This window comes from Nicotiana tabacum, chromosome 20 (genome assembly GCF_000715075.1).
Source record: "Nicotiana tabacum cultivar K326 chromosome 20, ASM71507v2, whole genome shotgun sequence".
NCBI lineage: Eukaryota > Viridiplantae > Streptophyta > Magnoliopsida > Solanales > Solanaceae > Nicotiana > Nicotiana tabacum.
This window is the reverse complement of record NC_134099.1, coordinates 159,218,413-159,233,568: the sequence shown is the minus strand read 5'-3', so window position 1 is coordinate 159,233,568 and position 15,156 is coordinate 159,218,413.

Here is a 15,156-nt window from a genome sequence, read left to right as displayed (position 1 = left end):
ACAAAACAGATATTGTGAATGATTATGTTCTTTATACTTACTGTGTTATTGATGACTTGTCCGGGGTGAGCAAGGTCATAAAACCAGTCCTTCTTATCAATCTTTTCACAACCAAAATCCAACCAAGGCTTGATTTGGTTATCCTTCTTGGAAAAGTAATATTTCCTCCTGTAATAACAAAAAAAAGATGATCAAATACAAAAAATTTACAAAATGAATTACAATTTTAAAGTATAAAAATGGTGAACAGACAGTGTAAAATGAAGCATTCATACCTCCTAGATACTTTATCACTACGAATGTATAACCAGTTGGTGAACCTTTCTGTCAATTCAGGATCTACATTTTCACCTATGACACTTGTGAAGGGGTGCTTGAGGTAAAAAAATTTAGGTCAAACGGATGTGCTGCCTCCAGAACTATACAAAGATGTGAAAGGTGATCGTGCATCTTGTTCTACCGGGATGAACAAGGGTTGATTCATCTCGTATGGGCTCGCCATACATGACCAACTGTGATAAGTTTTCTGGCAGCTCAAAGTCATCCAATGTCAAACCTTTGTTTTCAATGCCTTCAGGAACAACTTTTTTATCAATGCCTTCAGGAACAACTTCAGTCACAGTCACACCGTGAATTGGCGACTGTGGAACTTCACCTTCTGTAGATAAGTGTAGATCTATGTAGATATGAACAGTATTATGGAGTTATAGAGAATATAGAGAATATATTACCTGCTTGTTGTGGCTCAGCCACTTCATCAATTACTAGTTCTTCCTCAATATTTCCTTGTAGATGTTCTGGTGAAACATCAGCTTGAATGAATAATTGGGAATGAGAATTGTAGATATATGTAGGAATATGTAGTTAAGGTGTAAATTATTAAAATTTTGCATAAAAACCTTATTGTAATGAAGGAATGGTTCTGTACCTGCTTTATATGCCTCAGCTGCTTCTTGGAAGTCAGGATATAAGTCAACATGTGGTTGAAAATGTTCTGGAGAAATTGTAGCTGCAACACATAGTAAAAAAATGATTAGTTTAATAATGCTGTCTTGAAATTTGTAGATATGTATGCAAGAATTTTGTAGATACCTGTATTGCTTGTGCTTCCATGCAGTTGATCACCAGCATTGAACTGGAATTGCTGGTTGTTATCTCCTTGATGTTGGTAATTATTTTTTGTTGAACTACCAACAAACTACAATTTTGGGGAATATTTGAGACTACTTTATTCATATGTCTTAATTAGTCTTAGTACAAAATTATATGTAAATTCTTACCTTTGACTCGTCCAAATCAAACCTCTTGTTTATCACATTCATAACACCCTTCAAAGATTGATCTATGAACTCTCGAAGGCTTGAGAGTTCCTCAAAAACATCATTCCTATAGGCATGTAACTTTACATCAACCTAAAAATTAAATATATAATTAGTTGGTAATCTTATTCTAACTGCTACAGTTACACTACAATTCAACAAACTATAATTGTTATAGATTTATACCACAAATTAACTACAATGTATAACATACTATAATTGTTATGTAATGAAGTCAAAATGTAGCAAATTATGTCAATATATTGTAGTTATTCATAATACCTGCACAATCCCCTTTTCCAACTTCATGAGCTTGCTACTGACAGATTCAATGTCCTCTTGACAATCTGTATATTTGGGTTCAAATGATGGAGAAGCAGCAGTTGGAACATGTGATGGTTGAGCACCATGTTCATCTTCATATTGAATCTTGTCTGGCAGATTACGCACTCCAAGCTCTTCTCTAGATTCAATCATGTTTGTGAACTGAATGATGAAAATAACAGTTAATTCAAGTGACAAAAAAAATGTAGATTCAATGTAGTTATTATGAATGTAATTGTAGCATCATACAAAAGTGGAAAAAAATACCTTGATCCACTCAGGCTTGATCATCTTCTCTTCAATTGCAGTTAACCAAATCTGCCCTTTTGTAGCTGACCATCTTAAAATGCGAGGTATAGATTCAGAACATCTCGTAGCAAGCTCGGTGCTGACGGACGAGCAACACTCATATAGCCACACTTGCAAGGCTAATGAGCATCCCCGTATCAGATAAGAATGTACATGGGGATTAAGACGATGTCAGACAGATTCAATAACCTGCTTGAAGGATTTGATACCCCATGGGTATGACTCAAAATTACCAGACTCTATTAGAAAGAACATAAACTTGTCTATGAAAGTCACATGGTCTTTATCAGAAGGACAAACAAAATATTCCAACATATAAAGAATGCACAACTTCACCGCATCCACATCGTTTGCCCATGCTTTATTAGTCACTACTTTTTTCAAATGCCATTTCTCAACCCTTTTTTTGTTCGGAAAATATGTATTCATTAAAGGGCTAACATAGGTGGAAGTGTAACCATAGTCTGAAAACTTATTCACACAATTAAGACCAGTTATCAACCCAAATTCTCTCAAGGAAAAATTCAATTTTTCACCCTTAAATAGTACTGAAAAATATGAGTCAGTAGACTTTGTCAATTCATACTTCATCAGAAGATAAAGTGTTTGGTTTTGCATACAGATTTTGGGGAGACCTAATAAGTAACCAAAACAAGTTTTTCTGAAAACCCTTAAAGCATTCGGAGAGAGTAAAGCTTGTATCTGGCTAGGTATGCTAGGATCACACAAACTGTGGAATCTAAGCACACCATAATCAATATTTTGTTGTGCAAAGTAAGGTCCATTCTGTAGAAAATATAAAATTAATGAACATTAGTAGTTTGCATAAAAAGGAAACAGTAATCTACATATAACTACATGACAAATACAAAATATAACTAGAAGAAGAATAGCCTACCCACACCTATAACTACAAAACAATAACAGAAGAACAATGCACGTGTAAACATTATCTACAGGATGTAACAATTACTTCAAGTATGTCACATAAATGTAGATTAACTGTAGTTAGAATGAAGTTAAATATATGAGCTATACATGCTACAATAAAAAATAACATATCTACAATTTAACCATCAGACTACACATCAACTACAAACTAACTACATTTATACACTGTCTAAGAGTCACAGTTCCAATTAAACTACAAAATTGAGACAAAGAATCTACAGGATGTAACAGTTACTTCAAGTATCTCACATAAATGTAGATTAACTGTAGTTAGAATGAAGTTAAATATATGAGCTATACAGGCTACAATAAAAAATAACATATCTACAATTTAACCATCAGACTACACATCAACTACAAACTAACTACATTTATACATTGTCTAAGAGTCACAGTTCCAATTAAACTACAAAATTGAGACAAAGAATCTACAGGATGTAACAGTTACTTCAAGTATCTCACATAAATGTAGATTAACTGTAGTTAGAATGAAGTTAAATATATGAGCTATACAGGTTACAATAAAAAATATCATATCTACAATTTAACCATCAGACTACACATCAACTACAAACTAACTACATTTATACACTGTCTAAGAGTCACAGTTCCAATTAGACTACAAAATTGAGACAAAGAATCTACAAAATTAGGACAACACCACATTTTACCAAAATACACTTGAACAATCAAAGAAGAACAATGCACTTGTAAACATTATCTACAGAATGTAACAGTTACTTCAATTAACTCACAACATGTAGATAAATTGTATTTAGAATGAAGTTAAATGTAGCAGCAATACAGGTTGCAATGAAAAATACCATCTCTACAATTTAACGATCAGACTACAAATCAACTACAAACTAACTACAGTATACACTGTCTAATAATCACAGTTCCATTAAACCTACAAAATTGTGAAAAATAATCTACAAAATTAGGACAATACCACATTTGGCCAAAAAAACTTGAACACTAAATTAACACTTGAACAACAGATTTTTACAACCAAAATCAAACTACAAAACAGTGAGGAAACATAAATAGTGTTTACCTTTATTGAAATTTTTTCCTTAACCAATGTTGGTACTTTTTTTGAGGGTTTCTTCTTCTTTGGTTTTGATGAAGAAGGAGAGATCTTGTGTTTTTTCACAGATTGAACTTTGGGAGAATCATCTACAAAATCGTCATCTACACTCAACTCTTTCCCCTTGCGTTTCAGTTGATTGTCGACTAGTTTATCAACTCCACCAACATCAACATCGTGCAAATGCTTGCTTCTCATTTCCGCACGAATTTGTCTAGGAGATGAAATACCAGTAGTTTGTTCACTTGCATGCGTCGTTTGTGGGTTTTTTGGTGGTGATTTTGGTGTTAAAACACCCAAATCAAAGGTTGGAATATCAGCTAATATAGCTTTTGATGATTTTTTTGGGGAGTGTTGGTTTTTTTCATGATTTAGGAGTTGAAGACAAAGATGGAAGTGAATTCAAATCGTAGGGGATACTATCAACTGAAGGTAATTAAGTGGAGAAGAAAGTGATGGTAATTGTGGGTGAGAAGAGATTGTACGAGAATGAAGGAAAAACTGAAGGTAAATCGTGGGGGTGGGGAACTGAAGGTAAATCGTAGGGGGGGTGGGAGGAGAGGTAGGGGGTGGGAGGAGAGAGGGGCGGGTAAACCAAATAATGTGAAGATACAGTCCTATAATTATGCCTAATAAAAATGAACCCTTGATTATATCCCTAATTTGAATTATGGTATAGAAATGGTAATTTGGTATGCTTAAATGTAATAAATACAAACCTTAAACATTGAGGGTAATAATGTTTGATATATGGTATAGATAGGTAAAAATCCCTTAGTTTTGTGCTGTAAAGTTTTACAACTTGATAATAAAATTTCTTTATTTACCAAAAAAAGATGAGATTAAACGTAAATTTTTAATAATAAACTTCAACTAGTAAATATTGTTAAGGACCATTCGGCTTTATGACAAAATATATTGTGACCGTGAACTGAACTCCCAATACTCCTAAAATATCCCTCATCTCATGCTACTCTCTAATACAAAATCTAATATTTTAAAAAGAAAAAAAAAGACAATAAAGGATTTATCATACCAATTCAAAGTACCATGCTATTATAATTTACTAGTATACTTACCCGCGTGATGCGCGGATCATTTCAAACAAAAAAGAGCAGAGAGAGATATTAGAAACATATATATGTATTGCAGACTAAATTTATTGACCGTATTAAAAAAAAGTTAAATCAAAAGACAAATAGGTGAATTATATCGGGTGTCTTTAACTCTCTATAAGTTTGTTGTTAGGGACCACCAATCCCCAAGAGCTATTACACCACCACCAACAACAACAACAACAACAACAACAACGACCCAGTATAATCCCACAAGTGGGGTCTGGGGAGGGTAATATGTACGCAGACCTTACCCCTACCCCGAAGGGTAGAGAGACTGTTTCCAGGAGACCCTCGGCTCAAAAAAAAGCAACAGGAGCCGATATATTAGTACCATAAAAATGCATAATAAAATAACAGCAATATAAGAGATATGAAATACAGAATACGAAATACGAAATAGATGGCTGGTATAGTAAAACTAGCAGGTAAAGCCCTGCATCAATAGACGACCAATGACATTCTTAGTCTAACTCCTAACTGGCTAGTCTCACTCTATTGTGCTGTAGAAATATTCACAAGTTTCCCCTAACCTACAACCTTAATGCTCGACCTCCATAATTCCCTGTCAAGGGCCATGTCCTCAGTAATCCTAAGTCGCGCCATGTCCTGTCTGATCACCTCTCCCCAATACTTCTTAGGTCGCCCTCTGCCTCTCCGCGTGCCCACTACAGCCAACCGCTCACACCTCCTCATTGGTGCATCAGTGCTCCTCCTCTGAATGTGCCCGAACCATCTGAGTCTTACTTCCCGCATCTTGTCCTCCATGGGGGCCACGCCCACCTTCTCTTGAATATCTTCATTCCTAATCTTATCCATTCTTGTATGCCCGCACATCCACCTGAACATACTCATCTCTGCTACTTTCATATTCTGGATGTGTGAGTTCTTTACCGGCCAATATTCAATTCCATATAACATGACAGTCCTAACCACTGCTCTATAAAACTTACCTTTTAGTAATGGTGGCACTTTCTTGTCACACAAGAATCCCGACGCTAACCTCCACTTCATCCACCCCACCCCTATACGGTGTGTGACATCCTCGTCAATCTCCCCGATCCCCTGAATAACCGATCTAAGGTACTTGAAACTACCCCTCTTGGGAATGACTTGAGAGTCAAGCCTCACTTCAACTCCCGCTTCTGTCAGCTCAACTCCAAATTTGCACTCGAGGTATTCCGTCTTCGTCCTGCTCAACTTGAAACTTTTAGACTCAAGGGCATGTCTCCAAATCTCTAGCCTCTCGTTGACGACGTCTCGTGTCTCGTCAATTAGAATAATGTCATCAGCAAATGGCATGCACCATGGCACCTCCCCTTGAATATGATGAGTCAGTGCATCCATCACCAGGGCAAATAGGAATGGGCTGAGCGCAGACCCTTGGTGCAACCACGTAACAACTGGAAAGTGTTCAGAGTCTCCTCCTACTGTCCTAACCTGAGTCTTAGCTCCAGCATACATGTCTTTAATCACCCTAATATAGTCAACCGGGACCCCTTTATCCTCTAAGCAGCTCCATAAGACCTCCCTAGGAACCCTATCGTACGCTTTCTCCAGATCAATAAACACTATGTGGAGATCCTTCTTCCTAACCCTGTACTGTTCCACCATCCTCCTAATAAGGTGGATAGCTTCTGTGGTAGATCGCCCTGGCATGAACCCGAACTGTTTGTCTGAAATAGACACCGTCCTTCGCACTCTTATTTCTACCACTCTCTCCCAAACTTTCATGGTATGACTTAGTAATTTGATGCCCCTATAGTTGTTACAGCTCTGGACATCACCTTTGTTCTTATACAATGGGACCATTGTACTCCACCTCCACTCTTCAGGCATCCTATTAATCTTGAATATAACACTAAACAATGCAGTAAGTCATTCCAAGCCTGCTCTACCCACACACTTCCACAGTTCAACCGGAATTTCGTCTGGCCTGGTAGCTCTGCCCCTTCTTATCTTACGCATTGCCTCCATGATTTCATCGATCTCAATGTCCCTACAATTACTTAATTCATGGTGACTGTCGGCATTCCGAAATTCCCCAAGTATAATATCCTGATCCCCTTCTTCACTTAGAAGTTTATGAAAGTAGGTTTACCACCTCCTCTTAATCTAGTCATCTCCCATCAAAACTTTTCCGTCATCATCTTTTATGCACCTCACTTGGTCCAGATCCCGAGTTTTCCTCTCTCTCGCCTTAGCGAGTCGGAATAACTTCTTCTCCCCACCTTTGTTCCTTAGTTCCTCATACAGATGAGCAAAAGCTGTCGTCTTAGCCTCCGTCACTGCCATCTTCGCCTCCTTCCTAGCTACCTTATACCTTTGACTGTTCTCTCTCTTCTCCTCCTCGTCAGTGCTCCCTACTAACCACAGGTAAGCCGCCTTCTTTGCTTCCACTTTACCTTGGACAACTGCATTCTACCACCAATCCCGTAGATATCCCTAACACCTCTCTCGCCGCCTTTCTTATACAGTCCACCGTCTTCGACCACATTGTGTTTGCATCCCCACTACTTCTCCAAGCTCCCATTGCCGATAACCTTCCTTCCAACTCCTTAGCTTTATCCTTAGTTAAGGCGCCCCACCTAATCCTGGGGTGTCCTTGTACTGACCTCTTCTTCCTCCTTATCCTAATACAAATGTCCATCACCAAAAGCCTATGTTGCGTTGAGAGGGTCTCACCTGGGATAACCTTGCAGTCCTCGCACAACCTTCTGTCGCATCTCCTGAGGAGGAGATAGTCAATCTGAGTCTTCGCCACCGAACTTTGGTAAGTAACCAAATGTTCATCCCGCTTCATAAAACTCGAGTTCACAATGACTAGATCGAAAGCCTTGGCAAAGTCCAACAGTGAAATGCCCCCTCCGTTTCGCTCCCCGAAACCAAAGCCGCCATGCACCTCAGTGTACCCACCTGCAGATGACCCAATATGACCATTGAAATCTCCTCCTATGAATAACCTCTCAGAAGGCGGTATACTACGAACAATCTCATCCAACCCCTCCCAAAAGCGCCTCTTAATATCCTCATCCAAGCCTGCTTGCGGTGCGTACGCGCTAACGACATTTAAAGTACCCTCACCCACCACCAACTTAATAGTCATTAGTCTATCATTCACCCGCCTGACCTCTACCACAGACTCTCTAAGATGGCTATCTACCAGGATACCCACTCCATTCTTACCCCTCAGGACACCAGAGTACCACAACTTATACCCATCCATGTTTTTCGCCCTCGATCCAACCCACCTAGTCTCCTGGACACACGCTATATTAATCCTCCTCTTCTGTACGATTTTCGCCAACTCTATGGATTTACTCGTTAGTGAACCTATGTTCCATGACCCGATTCTCAACCTATAGGCTCCCTTGCCCCTTCTACCTCCCCTGCTACCCGACCCACCCCCTGACCCCAGCCCCACACTCTGCCCCACCTGAGGACATGCCCTTATTCTATCATCCCAGACTGCAGCCACTACACCTACAACAATCTAGAGAAGACTCGCTAGTGCACAACAGACAACAAATCAAACTAGAAGGAAACAAGTGGTAACTAGTATCCTAGTTGAAAGGTTTAACTATTGCGAAGTAAAGTAACAGTAATTTAGCTAACACCAAAAGGGAAACAGTAAAACAGGAGGTACCAACTCCTGATAACAAAACCTGTGGCTGATTTGCTGTACTCGATATAGTTGTACACTCACGCACCACTTCCTACCGTCCTTTGCTGACAATCGTCCAGGTTTCTTTCCTTTGCCAGTGCTCGTGCGCCCAACTTGTCTCCAATACTCCAAGAATTCCTGAAAATACAGAAAATACCACGACCCAAAAAACAGAAGGAGCTATCACCGCTACCACTGCTTTGGTGCAGTGAACTGGGGCACTTGTCAAAGGCTATTACCACGAACTCGTTAACTCAGATCTAATTTAGAAAATACTTTAAAGTTTCTGCTATAGCTATTCCCAAGAGCTATTACACCATACCTGAGAAATGTTACATCAATCTTTGGCTTTAAAAGGACCAGTCCACATGAAAACGCATAAATTTTTTACTCCAGTACAAACATAAAGGGCATCACATTTGGTTCAAATCTTATTTTAGTTCCAGTCCCGAATGAAGGTTAATCTTGGTGCACCAACTTGCATAAAATTCTATTTGTAGTAGCTCCAACAGAAATGACGTAGTGACTTTAATCTTGATCAACTCACATCCTTCAAAGTAGGCCCACATGCAACAAATAGAACATGTGCAATAGAAAATTTGATGGCTAAAAAATGCCTCGGAAAAATCATCCCTCGAGATATACTCAAGTCCGGGATAGGACACTACAAATTTTTTAAGCAATCAAGTAATAATCAACAAAAATATTGCACCTCTAATCATTGGTTTAACACCAAAAAAAAAATACCAATACTAAAGAGATAAGTTCGAATATATTTTTATTTAATTTTGGCTATTTACATTTTCTCCAAAACCAATACATTTACTTTTCATGACAACTCACATTTTACCTAAAGCCTATATTGTTAATCAATAAGAGTATAGTCCAAAAATCAAATGTCCAGTGTTTGAATAACAAAAGTCTTCTTGTTATGATAAATATCACATTATGATGGATGTCTACTTTTCTTCCATGATCTTCATTTCAAATGCTTAATGACATATTCAATGACATATTTTGTATGTTCAATGACATATTCCATGACATATTTTCTTCACTTTTTATGCCTATAAAAAGGCCTTATAATAGATAGGAAAATGCACACAATTGAAGAAGAAATAAGAATCTCTTTTCCTCTCTTTCTATCTATATCTCTTAGTTTGTTTTGCTTGTTCTATATTGTTATTTTGGGTTATATTTTATAACACGTTATCAGCACGAGGCTCTACCATCTCAAGAAGATCTTTGAGAAAATGAAGGTATAATTTTTCTCAAATTTTTATTTTTTTTAAATGTCTAATATTATGAAAAGAAAGTTCGTTGCCCTTGAAATTTCGGGCAAGAACTATATGACATGGGTATTGGATGCTGAAATCTATTTAGATGCAACGGGTCTTGGAGACGTCATTAAAGATAAAGATAAAGCATCTACACAAGACTGTGCTAAGGCCTTAATTTTCTTGCGCCATCACCTTGATGAAGGGTTGAAAATTGAATATCTCACAGTGAAAGATCCATTTGTTTTGTGGAATGGTTTAAAGGAAAGATATGACAACTTAAAGTTGGTCACTCTTCCACAAGCATGATATGATTGGGCTCATCTTAGGCTCCAAGACTTTAAGTCTGTTTCTGAATATAATTCTGCTATGTTTAGAATTACTTCCAAATTGAAACCCTGTGGAGATAATATCAGTAACTATGATATGCTTGAAAAAACGTTTACAACGTTTCATGCTTCCAATATGGTCTTACAACAGAAATACCGAGAGAAAGGCTTCACAAAGTACTCTCAGTTGATTTCTCTTCTACTTGTGGCTGAACGAAACAATGAATTACTTATGAGAAATTATGAAAATCGACCCACTAGGTCTACACCATTGCCTAAAGAGGATGAGGTGTATTCCCATTATGTTAATCGTGGAAAAGGTCGTGGCCATATTCGTGGTCGTGGTCGCGTTCGTGGTCGTGACCATGTCTAAGGAAGAAATTTTCCTGGTGTTAATCATCCTCCACCAAAAAATAACTTCCAAAAATGGAAAGGTAAAGATGAGAAGCGAAATGCAAAGGGTTCAGAAACTAAATGCTATCGTTGCGGTGGAAAAGGGAATTGGGCAAAAATTTGTCGCATACCAAAACATTTGGTTGAGCTTTATCAAGCATCTCTGAAGAATAAAGGCTCTGAAGCCAATCTTGTCTATGATAATGAATTTGACATCACCCACTTGGATGTGGCAGATTTTTTTTGAGCACCCTGATGAAAAAAATAAATCACTTGATCGGTGATAGATCTGTGGTTAAAGATGATTGAGCAATTTAATTTTTATGCTTTTCTATTCGTAGTATGTAATGAATAAACATCTCGTAATTTTTATTGCACTCTATAATTCTTCTTATGTAGTTCTTAAGAATATTTTTATTTCCGAAATTTTATAAGTTTCACAAACAATGAGTAATATCCTATTAATTAGTATTCTAGTCTCAGTGATCTTTTAATGATTTTAACTTTCCTATAAATTGCTTTAATTCTCTTTAAGAAAAGGTTTACAAGCACCTTGGAACAACTTTTGTTACTTCACCCTCAATTTTTTTTATGAATATGTTCTTTTCTTACACGGATCAATTATGTTTCATACAATGTGTAGGAAAATGCAAATAATTTATACTTGTAAATAAATTTGTTGTAGTTGTATTAGTCATATGTGTACTTGTATTATTTTTTGCGTAATTATTTGTATAATAATTAGAATTTGCCAGAAAATGCATTAAAGGCTACTATTGAATTATTGGTTTAACTTTATTTCTTTTCCATTTTTCTCTAAAAATACTAATATATATTCATATACTTCTTTTGTATGTCAAACTATGAGAAGCAAATATGGAAATCTTTCAACGCAAACTTGGATCAAAGTTCAATTATAAAAATATTTGCTTAATTGATTCATGTACGACACATACAATATTCAAAGAGAAGAAATATTTCTCTCATTTAAGTATGTGTAAGGCAGATATTACTACAATTTCTGGTAGTAGTAATCTAATTGAAGGCTCTGGAAGAGCTACTATAACTCTGCCTATGGGAACAATAATTATCATTGAGAATGCAATGTTCTCCTCCAAGTCCAAGAGGAACTTGTTGAGTTTTAAAGATATCCGCAAAAATGGATTTCATATTGAGACAATAGATGAGAATAATATGGAATATCTCATCGTTACCAAGAATGTCTCTGGCCAGAAAAGAATTATTGAGAAGTTCCCATCTTTATCTTGTGGCCTGTATTGGATAAAAATTAGTGCAATTGAGGCACATTCTACCTTAAACCAAAAGGTTACTGCTTACAGTACTTTTGTACTTTGGCATGATCGATTGGGCCATCCTGGATCAATTATGAGGAGACGAATCATAGAAAACTCAAATGGGCATCCATTAAAGAATTTGAAAATTCTTTTAAATAATGAATTTTCTTGCACTTCTTGTTATCAAGGCAAGTTAATTATAAGACCATCACCAGCAAAGGTTGGGATTGAGTCCCCTGCGTTTTTAGAACGTATACAAGGGGACATTTGTGGACCTATTCACCCACCTAGTGGGTCGTTTAGATATTTTATGGTCTTAATATATGCATCCTCTAGATGGTCTCATGTAAGCCTATTGTCATCTCGCAACCTCGCGTTTGCAAAATTAATGGCACAAATAATCCGATTACGGGCACAATTTCCCGATAATCCAATTAAGTCTATTAGACTTGATAATGCTGCTGAGTTTTCATCCCAAGCATTTAATGATTATTGCTTATCAATTGGGATAAAAGTGGAACATCTTGTAGCTCATGTTCACACTCAAAATGGCCTTGTATAGTCTTTAATTAAACGTGTGCAATTGATAGCAAGACCGTTACTCATGAAAACGAAGTTGCCCACTTCTGTTTGGGGTCACGCCATTTTACATGCAGCAATGCTAATTTGTCTCAGACCGACAAATTATCACAAATATTCCCCGTTGCAATTAGTTTTGGGTCATGAACATAATATATCTCATCTAAGAATTTTTGGATGCGCTGTATATGTGCCTGTAGCACCCCCATATCGCACCAAGATGGGTCCGCAAAGAAGGTTAGGAATATATGTTGGGTTTGAATCACCCTCCATTATTCGTTACCTTGAAACATTAATGGGAGATTTGTTCGCTGCTCGTTTTGCAGATTGTCGATTCGATGAGGAATTTTTCCCAAAATTAGGGGGAGAAATTAGTGAACAAAACGTGAAATTTTGTGGAAAAATACATCATTGTCTCATCTTGATCCACGTGCATCTATTTGTGACACAGAGGTGCACAAGATTATCCATTTGCAGAAAATAACAAATCAAATGCCAGATGCATTTACGGATTTGAAAAGGATAACAAAATCATATATCCCTGCAGAGAATGTTCCAATCCGTATTGATGTCCCTATTGGACAATCTTCTAGTGTCATAGCTAATGAGTCAAAAGTACGCCTAAAACGTGGCAGACCATTAGGTTCTAAGGATCAAAATCCTATAAAAAGAAAAATAAATGATCAAGATGACACTACGAAAGAGTCTCATAAAGAAATTCACGATTTAACCAATCCTGAGATTCATGAGGAAATCAATGAGCCTGAGACTCAAGAAAATAAGGAACTATCAATAAATCCAATCAATATTGAGACAAATTTGAATCGAATGGATATAGTGGCAGATTATATCTTTGCATATGATGTTGCATCTAGAATTATGCAAGAAAGTGAGGATCTTGAACCTCAATCTGTTGGAGAATGTCGACAAAAGACTTGATTGGCCAAAATGGCAAGAAGCAATCCAATTAGAGTTAAGTTCACTTGCAAAACGTGAAGTTTTTGGGCCTGTAGTCCAAACACCTAATGGTGTTAAGCCTGTTGGCTACAAATGGGTCTTTGTACACAAAAGGAATGAGAAAAATGAGGTACAAAGATATAAGGCACGCCTTGTTGCACAAGTATTTTCACAAAGGCCTGGTGTCGATTATGAAGAGACATATTCTCCTGTTATGGATGCTATTACATTCCGTTATCTCATTAGTTTTGCTGTCCATGAAAAGATTGACATGCATTTAATGGATGTAGTTACAACCTACCTTTACGGCTCACTTGATAATGAGATATACATGAAAATTCCCGAGGGATTTAAAATGCCTAACACACAGAATTCAAATTCCCGGGAAACATTTTCAATCAAATTGCAAAGATCTTTGTATGGTCTAAAGCAATCAGGAAGAATGTGGTATAACCGTCTTAGTGAGTATTTATTAAAGGAGGGTTATATAAATGATGCCATTTGTCCATGTGTTTTTATAAAGAAAACAACATCGGAATTTGTTGTACTTGCCGTATATGTTGATGACTTAAACCTTATTGGAACTCCTACAGAACTCCAAAAGGCAACTGATTATTTAAAGAAGGAATTCGAGATGAAAGATCTCGGAAAGACAAAATTATATCTCGGTTTGAAAATTGAACATTTGACAAATGGGATTTTTGTTCATCAATCTGCCTACATTAAAAAGGTATTGAAACAGTTTTACATGGATGGAGCACATCCATTAAGTACTCAGATGATTGTTCGATCACTTGATGTGAATAAGGACCCGTTTCGACCTCAAGAAAAGAATGAAGAGCTTCTTGGTCCTGAAGTACCATATCTTAGTGCAATTAGTGCACTAATGTATCTTGCTAACACTACAAGGCCTGACATAACTTTTTCGGTTAATGTTTTAGCAAGATATAGCTCTGCTCCTACAAGGAGGCACTGGAATGGGATCAAACACATATTGCGATATCTAAAAGGGACTAGCGATATGAGCTTATTTTATGGCAATGATTGCAATCCCGATCTTGTTGGCTATGCCGATGCTGGGTATTTATCTGACCCGCATAAGGCTCGATCTCAAACAAGTTATGTGTTTACATGTGGCGGCACTGCCATATCTTGGCGATCGACTAAGCAATCAATCGTGGCTACTTCTTCTAATCATGCTGAGATAATTGTTATTCATGAAGCAAGTCGAGAATGTATTTGGTTGAGGTCTATAATACATCTTATCCGAGACAAATGTGGTTTGAAGTGTGAAAAACTACCCACAATTTTGTATGAAGACAATGCAGCATGCATAGCCCAATTGAAGGGAGGATTCATAAAAGGAGATAGGACAAAGCACATTTCCCCAAAGTTATTTTTTACACATGATCTTCAAAAGAATGGTGATATCAATGTGCAACAAATTCGTTCAAGTGATAATATGGCTGATTTGTTCACCAAATCTCTACCAACATCAACCTTCAAGAAACTGGTGTACAAAATTGGGATGCGAAGACTCAAGGATGTGAGTTG